This window comes from Octopus sinensis, linkage group LG10 (genome assembly GCF_006345805.1).
Source record: "Octopus sinensis linkage group LG10, ASM634580v1, whole genome shotgun sequence".
Taxonomy (NCBI): domain Eukaryota; kingdom Metazoa; phylum Mollusca; class Cephalopoda; order Octopoda; family Octopodidae; genus Octopus; species Octopus sinensis.
In genome coordinates this window covers 32646424-32662168 of record NC_043006.1, presented here as the reverse complement: position 1 = coordinate 32662168, position 15745 = coordinate 32646424, and positions in this window count along the sequence as shown.

Genomic DNA, 15745 nt, shown 5'->3' with positions numbered 1-15745 from the left:
TTTATTCTTTTACTTGTATCAGTCATTTGACTGCGGCCATGCTGGAATAACAAATGAATAACAAATGTGACATTGCAAAAATGAACGTATGTGTCAATGTCTTCCACTCTTAACTTTATTTATTCATGTTGTACATCGCAACTTGTTAATAAATATATATTTAACATGTCATGGAATTTACTTTATTTCATTTTGTGACTAAACTACGAAGGGAGACTTTTATAAGAATTATCATAAATAATGACTTTGACTTTGTATATAGGTGTTTGTGTGGTTTTCTTTGACTCTTTCTCAGATAACAATTTATTGCGAAGGTAACATCAACTGCTTCAAGGGAATTGCGGAATGCATAGTTGCCATAGTAAGTTCTTTCTGCGGAATTTAAAGACAGATTGTCTAAAACAGAGAGGGAGGGAGAAATAAATCGATCAAAGTGATGATGATGAGGAGGAGGAGAGCGATGATGACGATGACGATGATGATGATGACGATGATGACGACGATGATGATTATGGCGATGATGATGATGATGATGATGATGATGATGATGATGATGATGATGATGATGAAGATGATAATAATGATGATGATGATGATGATGATGATGATGACGACAACGATGACGGTGGTAATGATGATGAATAGGCGGATGGCGACGGAAATGGTGGTGTCAATGATGACAACGATTAGGAAATGTATTGACGGTGATGGAGAGAACGTTGTTTACTCAGATATTAATCTTTTAAAGATGAATGGCCTATTTCCACTCTTTGCATTTCTGTCCAGTTTTGACCTGCTTTTACGGTTAGAAATAAATCCGCTGTTGGAATGCGTTTAATTATTGTGATCCTGGATTGATTGATGTCTAGTTCTTGGTGGCACCTGGAAAAGCTCATTAGTAACTCAATTATGTTATCATTGCGAGTTCGATATTTTGTAGATTTGGCGTTCAACGACTATAGAGCAGGTATGTTTTCGGCTGAATAGCACAGGATACGCTAAGTAGTTTGGTAAAATATTATACATTGCTCTATGCTGGTTACCCATACTATCGCTCAAGCTGTTTTGTTTTTTAATTGCTTCTACCACCAACAAAATATTCCCTCTTTGGTCTGACGTTCTGCTGTGACCATGACGATATCAATTATATCGGCTTTTCAGGCAGCCATGCGCTTGTAACGGGACCCTTTATTCCTCCGCAATCTGAATCATAGTTTTAAAAACTCGAAACATAACACCAGCGACTCCAACAGAGAGAAATACGCTGGGTTATTTACGAATTATGAATTATCTCTCTCAAACCAACAAAATCATCATTTCGAAGAGGTGATGTAACTGAACAATGAAACATGAAAATCCAGCATTCCCCCACCGCACTCTTTCAGCGTCGCACAATTCAGCAGTGACTGAGAAATTACACAATTATTCTGCTGGGTGACGAAAACTTTTGTAGCTACCAGTTTATACAATATACCACGAATACTTTTTAGCTTGACCCACAAATTAGTATACAAGTAGAACACACAATGGCATCATCGGAAGCTATTTACTTATGTTTGTGAAATTACTAATATCGTTGATCTTTCACTCTCTGCAGAAGAACTGGTTTGAAATATTTTGTTAAAACTGCTCGCATACCATATTTTTGTTGTACAGATGCATTTGCGTTTTTTAAACACAACTGCACAGTTACAAACCACACTTCACCTTGCGCATGCATTATAGAAACTTACTGACACTCTTGCACACACACACGCGCGCGCGCGCGCGTCATATAGACTCAGACACGCTTGCACGCTTGACCACATACACAAATACTCACATTGTTTTTACACATCACATATAAATATTGGACACTTTTGGCGTAATCAGCCGTTAGACATTTCTACATTTACTCTGCTCAGGCATTCATGATATCTATTCCGTTGACTACTTTACCCACTCACGATTTGTATTCCCATGTAGCTTGTACATTTCCTTTTTGTTTCATTCTGTTTTATGTAGCTGTTCATTTTCATTAGACATCTAGAATGTGAACGTTGTAACCCCATTGGGATCCTCATGCTAGAAGTGCCTTATTAGAATTTACCCTATTATTATAAGTTTCAATGAGGCCAATGAGAGACCAATAAACCTTCAGCTATTTTGGCTATATTAAACCAAACACTGAAACCCTTTCTTTTTTGAAAACATCATTCTTTTCAGATCAAAGTCAGCAGAATTTAGCATATCGTCCCTATAGATTCCTTCCCATCAATAGAATAGAACTCTGTGTTTCAGTTAAATTTCCAATGTACTTCAAATGAGAGGATATATTCTGAAGGAGAAAGCCCTTTTGCAGTTTATATTTCCAGCAGATTAAATGCACATTTGTTAGCTATTTTCATCTTTTATTTAATGGTATAGAATAATTCTTTGTGGAGGTCGCCAAAGTCTGCGAGGAAGCTAATGAATCCAGAGAAAATGTTCTCCTCCAGATAGACATTTCGGATCTGGAATTAAGTTATGACATGGAATTCTTGAATCTAAAAAATGTTCCCTCTCTTTCAGGTACACATAGCTTGCATTTCTTTAACCCATTTACAAATAGTGTAGATTTCTCCACGATGTTCCACTTGATTGTATATCTTGGCAGTCATCAGATCCCCTACAGGGATAGCCAACATAGTGGATTTATTTTTGTCAATTTGTCGGAAAGAAGATATTTAGCTTGCATATCAATTTTAAAATTACCTTCGCATTAACCGACGTAATTTTGCTTTTCGATTACATTGTCTGGGGTCAACACTTCTGTGACTTCGGCCAAAGTTCCTGCATTCTACACTAGCTAGATTAATTATAATTTTGACGGACAAAGGGAGTGGAAGCCTTAACTTTCTGTTCTTTTTTCTGTTGTTATTTAAGTTTTGTCTTCTCATTCTACTTTTTGACTCAACTTTCTCATGATGTCTCGAGTTTTCTCGTAGACCAGGCTCCTAGTAACCATGTGCATTGGAGACAATAATTATTTACTGAATAATTATGTTTGCTGAATAATAATTCGAAGGCATGAAACGTCGAAGTTCAAATTTAAATATTATGTATATTTAATATTCCTTTCTCACTGGATGAAGTACTTTGTTGATCCAACGGAACATAGTAAACTATATATATATATATATATATATATATATATATATATATATATATATATATTATTCATCAATTAAAATTAAGGATAAAATCTATATAGGATTTTATGAGATAGCTCGCGTGCAAAAATCAATTAAGGTAAAATTTAATACAACATATATAATTTTATAAATATATTTATTTAATTATTGTAAGAGCAATTGCGTGGTAATGTCACACGCTAGGAGACACGCCAAATGGTTCTAAAATACTTTATCACATATACACACACACTGGAAGCGAGGAAATGAACAAATATATTTTTTGAAAAAGTTTATATATATTATTATTATTATTATTATTATTATTATTATATTATTATTATTATTATTATTTTTATTTTTATTATTATCATAATAATAATAATAATAATAATTATTATTATTATTAATATTATTATCATCATCATTATTATTATTAGCATTATCCTACGTTTGAGAATAAAATTATTTCCTTATCTGAACGCTTCTAAAGCAAATTTTATTTGTTGACTTTCAACGTAAGTTGAATTTAATGTATGATAGCGTCTTATAAAGCTAGATTTATATATCCTAAATTTACAGAAGGTAGTTTAGATTAATGGTAAATCACTTCACGCGTAATCACAGAGATGTGAGTTCGAATCTCATGACCGGCCGTCGACAATTTTTTCTGCAAAATATGGATAGTTTATCCTGTTCATGCTATATTATTAGTATTATCCTGCGTTTGAAAATAAAATTATTTCTCTATCTGTATCTCATATGTATATATGTACAGATATATATATACACACGTAACTATGTATCTGAGGAAAACCTTTATAATTCAACAAATATATTTTCTATCAAAAGACTGCCGCTATTAGCCTACTCAGAAATCACGTTGTATAGTAAGATAATTATAATCGGTTATTTGGCTGATTTTCTCCAAGGGAGACAAACCATCCTGCTAAGGCTTTATACTCATATCGCCTTTCCTCGTAAGTAACGACAACATAAATACGACAAAGTTTTCTTAACTTTACATTCATCCATTTTAATAAGATGAGCTTCTTTTCTTAAATTCGCTTCTCTCTTCAGAGAAGAGAGAAAACTGTTTTAAAATTCCGTTTAATCTCCAATGTCAAGTGCCTCGTATGGTAAAGTAAAATGTATTTTGAGGGCTTTTGAAAGTTGACTGCAGCATTTGAAATATTTTATGTATGTAATCTATATTATTATTATTATTATTATTATTATCATTATTATTATTATTATTATTATTATTATTATTATTATTATCATTATTTTAATAGCGTGCTTTCACTTCACAGCCGAACGCAGCTCTGCGTGCCTTGGGTATGTGCTGTGATTTGTTATGATGCTCTGATGGTAATTGTATGGAATATGTTCTGCGTAGGATGTGTTATTATTATTATTATTATTATTATTATTATTATTATTATTATTATTATTATTATTATTATTATTATTATTATTATTATTATCATTATTATTATCATTATTATTTTGTTCGTAGATAGAAAACAATATAACCATTTAAACACAGTAACAGAACATCCATAGAAAATGTTTGTAAAAAATTCATAAGTTTTCTGACGTTGAAACCTTTGTTTCATTTATATCGGATAACATTTTTCATTTGATTTGGAGATCTCCCACCATTTCATAAATCACAGCAATGTATATTTTCATTGTATTTTTTTGTTTGTTTGGTTGGGTTTTTTTGTTGTTAATATTTTCTTTTTTTTGTTTTGTTTTGCTTTTTTTTTATATCCTGAAATCCATTGTGCTGATTTATCAACTTAAGAAACCTGCAGGTAATAAATTTCTTTCTGATTTAAATCATCAACTTCACGAAAATCGTCAATTTTTGAAATATTAAAAAAAATAGTCCCTGAACATTATCAGATGCTTATATTATAGTTTTATGTATGAATAAATATAAATGGATATTCACCAGTTTTGCCATACGTACCTTTCTAGTTACAACAAACCTTTTCAAATAACTTTATTTGTCGAATTTTCTGACGGTAGCAGAGGGAGAAAATGAAATAATTGCAATAGTCTGTGTCATGAATGATAAATGCTAAAATATGAAAATGAATTAACATTAAATATGGATGTAGAAAATGAAATACCCTTTTCGCCAAATGACATTAATGGTGATAAAGTAGAGCACTATACAATATTTCCTGCAAATAACAGGCAGTAAGTTCTAGTCACACTAAGAAATGAAGTCTTCCTTTCCTGCATGCTATTGGTCATGAATGAAAATTCTCTCAAGATTATAAATTAAAGAGATTAAAACCTAGACGTGGAATAGTAATAACTCACTCATTCGGTTTTCTAACACACAATGATATGACTTCGATTTAAATATCTGCCGCCACCACCTGCCTTTGTGATACCATCATTTCCAAGCCTTAACATATATTATCTATTTACTCTTCTACTTGTTTCAGTCATATCACTGTGGCCATGCTGAAGCACCGCTTTTAGTCGAGCAAATCGACCCCAGTATTTATTCTTTGTAAGCCTAGTACTTATTGTATCGGTCTCTTTTGTCGAACCGCTAAGTTACGCGGACGTAAACACACCACCATCGGTTGTCAAGCGATGTTGGGGAGACAAACAAAGACACGCAAATACAAACACACACACACACACAAACACACACACAGACACACACACAAACACACACACATACACACACACCACACACACCCACACACACACACATATATATATATATATTATATATATATATATATACGACGGGCTTCTTTCAATTTCCGTTTACCAAATTCACTCACAAGGCTTCGGTCGGCTCGAAGCTACAGTAGAAGACACTTGCCCAAGGTGCCACGTAGTGGGACTGAACCCGGAATCATCTGATTCGTAAGCAAGCTACTTACCACACTGCCACTCCTACGCCTATCTATTTATAATATTGCAATACAATGTATATTTGTTTGTGCAAAAGAACAATCTTTTATTTCAATAGATTTTTCTCTTGAACTGATACTCTCTGGAATTCATTTCCATCATCATATTTTTCTTTCCCTTCGTCTATGATTTCATATGTTCTGTAGATCATTCTGTCGAAATTCCTGCACAAGTGGTAAGAACGACTGGGTAGCGACCCAAGGAATCATCAGTTGTTAACCAACGCACACACACACACAAACACACACATACACATGCATATATATATATATATATATATATATATATATATATATATATATATATATATAATATATATATATATATATATATATATATATATATATATATATATATATGAACACACAATAACGACTACCATTATTATTATTATTATAATTTATATGAAATCCGTCTGTAACATAACTTCTACTCTATTTTACAAGTCCCTCAGTCTCAATCTTGCATTGTTCCAGCTCTATGTATGTATGTATGTATGTATGTATGTATGTATGTATGTATGTATGCATGCATGCATGCATGTATGTATGTATGTATGTATGTATGTATGTATGTATGTATGTATGTCATAGTTCAATTTCAAGATTTCTTGCCAATAGAAAAAGAACCAGTTTCTAACACAGATTCAAGGCTCCTTCATTGGAATTTCAACACCATGAGCAAGGTATTTTTGTATATATTGTTATGTGCAGATTTATATGTTTTGTTTTATGTATATATTCTCATGCGTATAGTTGCATGTCTAGACTAAACTTCTGGGAAGTTTTACAGATTTTTGTAGGGATGTAACTAGATGACTTATAGGCACATTTTCAATTTAGTTGCCTCCATTTATGCCAAAATAATATCAACACTATTAATAATGATGATGATGATGATGATAATAATAATAATAATAATAATAATAATAATTATTATTATTATTATTATTATTATTATTATTATTATTATTATTATTGTTGTTGTTGTTGTTGTTGTTGTTATTATCATCATCATCATCATCATCATCATCATCATTATTATTATTATTATTATTTTTATTATTATTATTATTATTATTATATTATTATTATTATTAAAGAAGATATGATTGGGTAAAAAAGGAATGTTGAAGCAGTGAAAATGCAGGGAACCTTAAAAGTGAACAATGCCGTAGATCCAGCACAATTGAAGAAAGACTAAAGAGAGCAGATGAAGAAATTTTGGCGGGAAAAAGAAAATGCACAGTCAGTTCTTGAAGAATAAAGACTGATTGGAGTAGAGCCTGGCAATAAGTGTAGAAAGGAGACTTAAAAGGGTCCACTGAGGCATTAGTCTGCAGGGCTCAATAACAAGCTCTCGGAACAAAGTACTCCAAATAGCACATTGATAAAAGCACTGACTCGCCACAGTGTAGGATGTGCTCTGAGAAGGGAGAAAGTATAAGCTATATTGTTAGTGAGTGCTGTAAGCTCGCACAACGCGAATACAAAAGGAGACATACCGTGTTGCCAGATAAGTCTACTGGCTGTTGTGCGGTAAAGTAAACCTCGAGAGAGCCGAACAACGGTATGAACGACATGCCAAGGGGTGTAATGGAAAACGAATGTTAAAAAAATACCGAGACTTTAACATGAAGTGCGACCAAGTCATAGAGGCGAGACGACCAGATATCGTGCTCATCCATAAAGATGAAAAAGAATTAAAGATAATAGATGTTGCAATACCAGGCGATTCGAGGGTGAAATGTAAGGAAACAGTAAATATTAAGAAATACCAGCCACTGCGAGACGAGATAGGAAAGTTATGGGGCATGCGGAAAGTAATGGTGATACCGGTGGTAATTGGAGCATTAGGAGCTGTTTCCACGGGCTTTGAAAAACATATTAAGAATATTGGAGCTGCTACCAGGCTCGAGGTGATCCAGAAGACAGAATTATTGTGTGCAGCTCGCATTCTAAGGAGAGTATTGTCTCTTTGAGTCACAGGAGAAGGCACTACTTGAAACCTTTGGTGATTTGTTATTGCCCGCTTTCAAATAAAAATTAACCGATAATTAACAATTATCCGTGAGTCTTTCAGAATAATAATAATAATGATAATAATAATAATAACAACAACAACAACAACAGCAGCAGCAGCAGCAACAACAACAACAGAAGCAACAACAACAACGATAATAATAATAATAATAATAATAATAATAATAATAATAATAATAATAATAATAATAATAATAATAATTCATCTCGTCTGATGCCTTAACGAATCCACTATTTCGGTGTTTCGGTCTAATACATTGTATATTGACCCCTAGCTCGAAGGAAACGCAAAAATTGGTCACAGAGTGCAAACGATTTGACTGAATATTGCAAGTTTTTTCTACTGTACTCTCTCAAAACACAGCCAATTTACCGAGTGTTATGTTTAAAATCTGATAAAAGCTTTAATGTATTCATTAGAATATCTTTTGGAATTTTATAACATTTACTTAGATGTTGAAATAGATTCACTTTTGAAGATATATTATCGAGTATTACATCGTTTTGTATCATTTTTCTACGTGAACAGGTTTTTTTTTATTACATTAAATTTAGCTAAGTATCCCTTGCGTGTTTGACTTATGGATCATAATTTTACCAAACAACTAATAACATCTCATATGACATCTCTGTACTTTGTAAATCAAAGAAGAACCAAACTCTCCATGAAGATACAAGATAAGAAATTTTCTTCAATTCGAATCATTATTCTCTCTAGCATATTTCATGTTTTCTTAAAACATTATAACTAGCTGGTTAATTAATGCATTATAACTTTTTAATTGATATTGCCTAATGTGATCGCGTGCATAGGCACTCTTCAAGTTTCCGATTACATTTACTTTCAAATTTTCTAAGGACTGTCACTGAGATCAAGAGGTTCCGAACGACAAATAGAATCTATCGGTTTCAAATACTTTTATGAGAACACTGAATTTTAATACTTCCGAGTTATTCGGCACCAAATGTGGTCCTTTCTTTTTGCCATCTTATTTTTTTTAAGAAAGATTAACACATATAGGTCTATTAAAAGACTGATTTCTATATATCCTACAACGCGTTTTGATAAATTTTAAATAAAAAATCATTTATTAACTATCAGCTACAGGACACCATTAACGTCACCATGTATAGTGATCTAGATATATTTAGCCGTTCTATAAATGAAAACGAAATAGAGCTTAAGAAAATTGGTACAAGGTGGTTACAAGAGAGATACGATTAATATTTGTCAAATTATTTCCTGTGCTGAGGACAGGTGAAATCTGATGTTCCTAGAAAAATATTATACATTAGTAATACTAAATGAAAGAATTTTGACAACGTGAGCACTTCATTGCTTGGAGTTTCACTATATAGAATGCGGTGAGCTGTCAGAAACGATAAATAATAATAATAAACAATCACATCATCAAAACCTATGAACCTGAGCATTAAATGATGATGATAAGATTTTTTTATGTATTGAATTTAAATCCTTGTTTGTCTCGTCTGTGTTTAGCCACTTGTGGGTAGTAAAGAAATAGATATTTCGCCTGCCATTACGTTCTTAGTTCAAATTCCGCCGAGGTTGACTTTGCCTTTCATCCTTTCGAGGCCGATTACATAATTACCAGTTACGCACTGGGATCGATATAATCGACTTAATCCGTTTGTCTGTCTTTGTTTGTCTCTTCTGTGTTTAGCCTCTTGTGGGTAGTAAAGAAATAGGTATTCCGTCTGTCTTTACGTTCTGAGTTCAAATTCCGCCGAGGTCGACTTTGCCTTTCATTTTTTTCGGGGTCGATAAATTTAGTACCAGTTGCGTACAAGAGTCAATCTAATGGCCCCTTCTCCAAAAATTTGGGGCCTTGTGCCTAGAGTAGAAGAGAATACATGCTTGTGTAAATCATAAAAGAAGACATGAAAAATGGATATTCTCAGAAACGATATATTACGTTATATTCTTGAGACAGGACTTGAAACAATGTTCTAACATGAAATCACGTTACGTGTTATAACATGAATTCACTTTATAATTAATCTTCGATGATATGAAGAGTTAATTTAAAACCATGACTCGGGAAAATAATATAGAAGACAGCCATAGGATATTTTCCAATGTTATAATTTTAAATTATCCACTCAATGAATTTAACTCACTCTTTTTCAATAAATCTCTCAGTCGGCGTGCGACTACTCGGCATTCACTTGGCTATGATTGACACAGTTTTCATAAGACCAAGATATGTTCACATTTCTTGCTATAACGACTAAACACTCTTACATCCAGCATAATTAAATGCAAAGTTTGATAAAGGGAATAATCTTTCATTAAAAGCTGAGAAATATCTCTCCCTTACGGCTATATATTCAATATATATTGATAATTATTTTCGGCTAAAAGTATTATATTGCTTGATTTAACTGCATCAACATTATATGTACTTCATGTAAAGGCACTCTTGGGATAACAGCTAAGAAGCTACAAAGATCTATGTCTGGGAATGCGATAGGTAACAATATTGGACAGATATGATTTTTACACCTTTTTTACTATAAGAGAGAATTTTTCTCCGTGGTAACTGCAGTGAATTTGTCTTAAAATGTTGAAATATGTCGCAAATATATTTTAATTAACAACTGGTACTTAATTTATCGACCCCGAAAGGATGACAGGCAAAGTCGACATAGCGTAACGTGAAATATATGTAAGTGTGTGTGTCTATGCGTGTGTATAGAAATGCTTGTGTGTACAGTGGCATGTGCAATTGTTACTCGTGAGTTTAGAGCACAAAGTGGAGTATCATCATCCAATCAGCTTCAAGTAAAGTGGGGTGATTACTACTTAGCAATATTGCCGATCATTATATGCGTGTGCGTGTGTGTGTGTGTGTGTGTGTGTGTGCATCTATCTATCTATCTATCTATCTATCTATCTATCTATCTATCTATCTATCTATCTATCTATCTATCTATGTCTCTCTTCCTTTCTCTCATTCTCTCTCTCTCTCTATATATATATACACACACACACATACATGCATACATACATGCATGCATACACATACATACATGCATGCATACACATACATACATGCATGCATACACATACATACATGCATGCATACACATACATACATGCATACATACATACATACACATACATACATACATACATACATACATACATACATACATACATACATACATAGAGAGGAGACTCAGAAAATGCTAGAGAAACATAAAACTCCGAAGAGGAACATAAAAGGTCACCTCGATTATTCTGTTGTTTGCAAAACGATCAAAGAACGTCTGAGAAATGACTTTGAAAATTGTAAGTTGAAAAAGTTGCTGCTGGCTACAGCGGAAAGAAAAAACCTAAGAAGATGCCGAAGAAAGCTGATACTCTATATGTGAAAGGTGATGGCGCTCAAGAACGAGGACAGGCTCACAGTGATAGACAATTTGGAGACAGAAGAGGTGTGCAAACTGCTCTGCACTGACCTTTTAAAATCTTCAGAGACATTCAAGCTTCCACTGCCTTGAATATTGGTAGCAGTGCCATCTGTTGTGGTCAGTGAAACTGAAAATGTTCTGAAATTGATGAATGCAGACAAAACTCTTGAAAAGATGTTAATATGCGGAAGTGTAGAGCTGTGGAAAATTGTTGTTCTTCAATCGCTGTCTAATGGAGGGTAAACTATCCTTGTTGTGGAAAGCGCCGAACATCATCAGGGTGACAAAAATATATTTAAAAAAACTATCGCCACATCTGCTTTTTGTCTCACCTCTATAAGCTATTTAGAAAAGATCATTGAAACCAGACAATTGAAACTCCTCAATGACCAATAGCCGAAGGAATAAGCATGTTTCTGTAGGAACTACAGTACGACGGATCACATATTCATGCTAGCACATCTTATAGAACAAGAGAATAAATACAAGCTGCCTCTGTGCATCACTTCCGTGGACTACGAAAACGTCTTCGATAGCGTGGAGGTGAGCGCAATGCTGAAATCTCTGGAAATGCAATGTATCGAGGTACACAGTGGGTATACTACTGTGTACTGCTATCACTACTAGTAAGAGTTCCAATTGGGAAGGGCGTTAAACAAGGACATACTATCACTCCAAAATTCTTCACTGCATGTTTAGAAAGGGTCATCAGAGATACTGAGTAGACAGGTCAACGCTGAGTTTCTAACTCACCTCCAATTCGCAGATGACATTCTTACTTATCGCCGAAACCACATGTCAGCTGCTGACCATGTTGACAAAACCTGGCAGCCATAGCTCAATAGTAGGCCTTAAAATGAACCTTATGTCAACAAAATACATGCTGTCTCAAGATATGTATTTCTTTATTGCCTACAAGAGGCTAAACATATAGGGGACAAACAAGGACAGACAAAGGGATTAAGTCGATTACATCGACCGCAGTGCGTAACTGGTACTTTATTTTATCGACCCTGAAAGGATGAAAGGTAAAGTCAAACTCGGCGGAATTTGAACTCAGAACGTAGCGGCAGACGAAATACTGCTAAGCATTTCGCCCGGCGTGCTTAACGTTTATGCCAGCTCACCGCCTTCATGCTGTGTCAAGATATAGCAGAAGCGGTGGAATCGAGGATTCAAAGGACAACGTATGTTAAGTGCACACAATGAATATGCCCCTAACTATAGATGCGGAAGCCTCGACGATAATTAGGGCAGGATGCGCTCAATGCAAAGACCATACTATTTAATAGCAGCGAAAATATCCTAAGAAGTGATAATCCGATACTAAAAATTACAGTGCAACGAATAAGAATTATGGTAGGCAGTGATCCCCAGCCCCACCCCACCAAAATAAAAAAGAAAACAAAGAAAGAATAAGAGATAAATATGAAACGAATTGCAAATTAAAGTTAGGAAGATTCATTTGAACTATGGAAATAAACAGTGAAGCCAATTCTAAAGTGATAACATGCAATATGAAAGAAAAATAAGGGTTATAAACGCAGAGGCTAATTAAACATTCGAATAACCCGGCAAACAAGTGAAGCTATTTTAAATAAGAATTATTATGGGCAATAGGTTTCGTTGCAACAGGAAAAAAACTCGCAGAGAAATCATTGAATTTAAATGAAAAAGGCAGCTAGCATAGAAATAAATAGATTGGAAAAGATGTTAACGGAAGAAAATATTATAGAGTATTATATGTTAGATTTGAAAGCTGTGCGAAATTGAGAAGACGAGTGAGTTTTAAGCAAGTGAAAACTTCATTGAAGTGGTGAAAGCAAAATCTTCAATAACGCAGCGTTTGAAAAAAATGTTAAATAATTCGAAGAAAAGCAACATGTTTTCCAGATAACTTTGGAGTGTATAGGAAATTATAAAGTCTTTCATAAGAGTTGAAAACCAACAAAGAAGAAAAGTATTACAAGAATTTTGAAGAAATTATTGGCAAGTTAAAAAGAGAAAAACGTTCCAACCCAAATAAATAGAACTGGACAAGTATCATTGAAGATTTAGTAATGCAAAGCACGAAAAGAAATCTTGTCAGAATATTGCGTGGGATCGACAGAGATATATTGAACATCAAAATTTACATCACCACCACCCCACACAGACACATACTCATTCCTATACACGCATTAATACGCTGGCACACCTCAAGTTTTAACAAACAAGCATCCATTAATTAGTGAAGTCGTTCACGTAAGAAGTGTTCCAAAATTTATATGCCAATCAGATATATCTAACCAAAGAAACAGTTTCGTAAATTCATGGTAAAAATTGGACAGTTATCTACAAAATCCCAAGAGTGACTAGTTTATCTGTTAGCCCGAAAGAAGGTCGTGTCCATGACCGGGGGCGTGGCATTCGAAATTTGATAGAAAGAAGAAGAATGGTGTAAACAAAGTGCCTAAATGGAGTATTTTTAACAGTGTGGACTCCGCTAAAGGTCCCCAAGTTGCCAGTTAATAGTGGCATAACGGCTAACGCTGTGTATTTCTCACATTCATTATATCCAGATGCCAAATATTAACACATAGATATATCATGCACATTCCCGCTACACACGTTATTAATAAAGCGTATTACTCTTTCCTTGGTATTCGAGTACTATATTTCTCCACCTTGTTTCATATTTATGGGCTTAATCTGGTATCAATAATATTAATACGCGTACTTTTTGTTTTTAAACATACGTACCTGTGGTGTGTGTCACACCTCAAAGGAAAAGGTAAAATGGTTAAAGCAGGTGGTACAAAGTAAAAGAGAAATAAAAGCTATAAACAGAGGCGGTATAACTGAAGTGAGTGGTAAAGCGGGAGAGAGGAGAGGGGCAGAAGCAGAGGAAGTATAGTAGAAGTGAGAGGTAAAGTGGTAAAAGGGAGGAAGTAAGAGGGAGTGCGAGATAGAGATGGGGATTGATAGCGCAGAGAGGTTAAGAGGAATACAACGCGTTAAACGCAGGGCAGTTAGAGGCAAGGAGACATAGAGGAGGGAGAGGTGAGGAAGAGGAAAAGAGAAGATTTAGAGAGATAGGATAAAAGAGGATATAAAAGTGACTTGCAAGCAGCTGAGTAATACAGACATATGCATACCATAAGGTAGATTTCCAGGAGATTCAGCCTCAGACAGAATATGACAAGGCTGGCCCCTTTCAATTACAGCTACACCTCACTTTGGCCAGCTGAGTGGACTGGAGCAAGATGAACATTCACGTGGTTGGAAGAAAACTAAAACAGATCCTATATAGGGGGAAGAAAATATTTTTAGTCGTTAGGCTCACTATGGGTTTAATCCGGTCCTGACAGCGCCATTTTGGGGTCTCACAGACCTGGAGGCCAAGTGCAGGCTGTTGTTATCAAACTGAGCGTGAATCCAGGGCGAAGTCACTACTCGACGGAATAGAAGTTATCTCGTCTTAGCTTTCACTGCTTATACTAAACACGTGATGCATCTACCTTGCGATATGTAACATTTCCTTTTCTTTCACGCCTTTTAAAAAACGGCATTCCGTCGGTCACGACGACGAGGTTCCTGTTTATCTGATCAACGGAACAGTCTGCTCATAAGTGGCTGAGTACTCCACAGACATGCATATCATAGAGTGTTTCTCAGGAAAATTCAGCCTCACACAAAATGTGACAAGACTAGCCTCTTTCAATTACAGCTACAACTCATTTTTGGCAGCTGGGTGAACTGTAGCAAGGTGAAGTACTGCTCAAGAACACAGCGCGCCGCCGGAAATCGTACTCATGATCTTACGATCGTGGGCCAAATGCCCCTAACCACTGAGCCATTCACCTCCACTCTCTTAACTGTAGAGAAAAAGAGATAGATAGGGAGAAAGGAAGCCTCAGTCATTTAAAATGACAATTTCGATCGCTCTTTTCTAGCTTCTTTACTTTTATCAATGAATAGAGGGAAAGTGATTCAGGTGTTTACGTTTTCATTCTGTGAGTTCAGGAACTATCGATTGTTAGTTCTCTCTTCTTTTCCCCCACCCCAGGTACTTATTCGCCTTCTTTCATAGATCTTCATGTCTTTTAGTTGGGAGGCAACTTTTCAGGCACGTTTAACGTTTCGTCTACAAACTACAAATAAGCCCCTCTTCCCTTTCTTTTT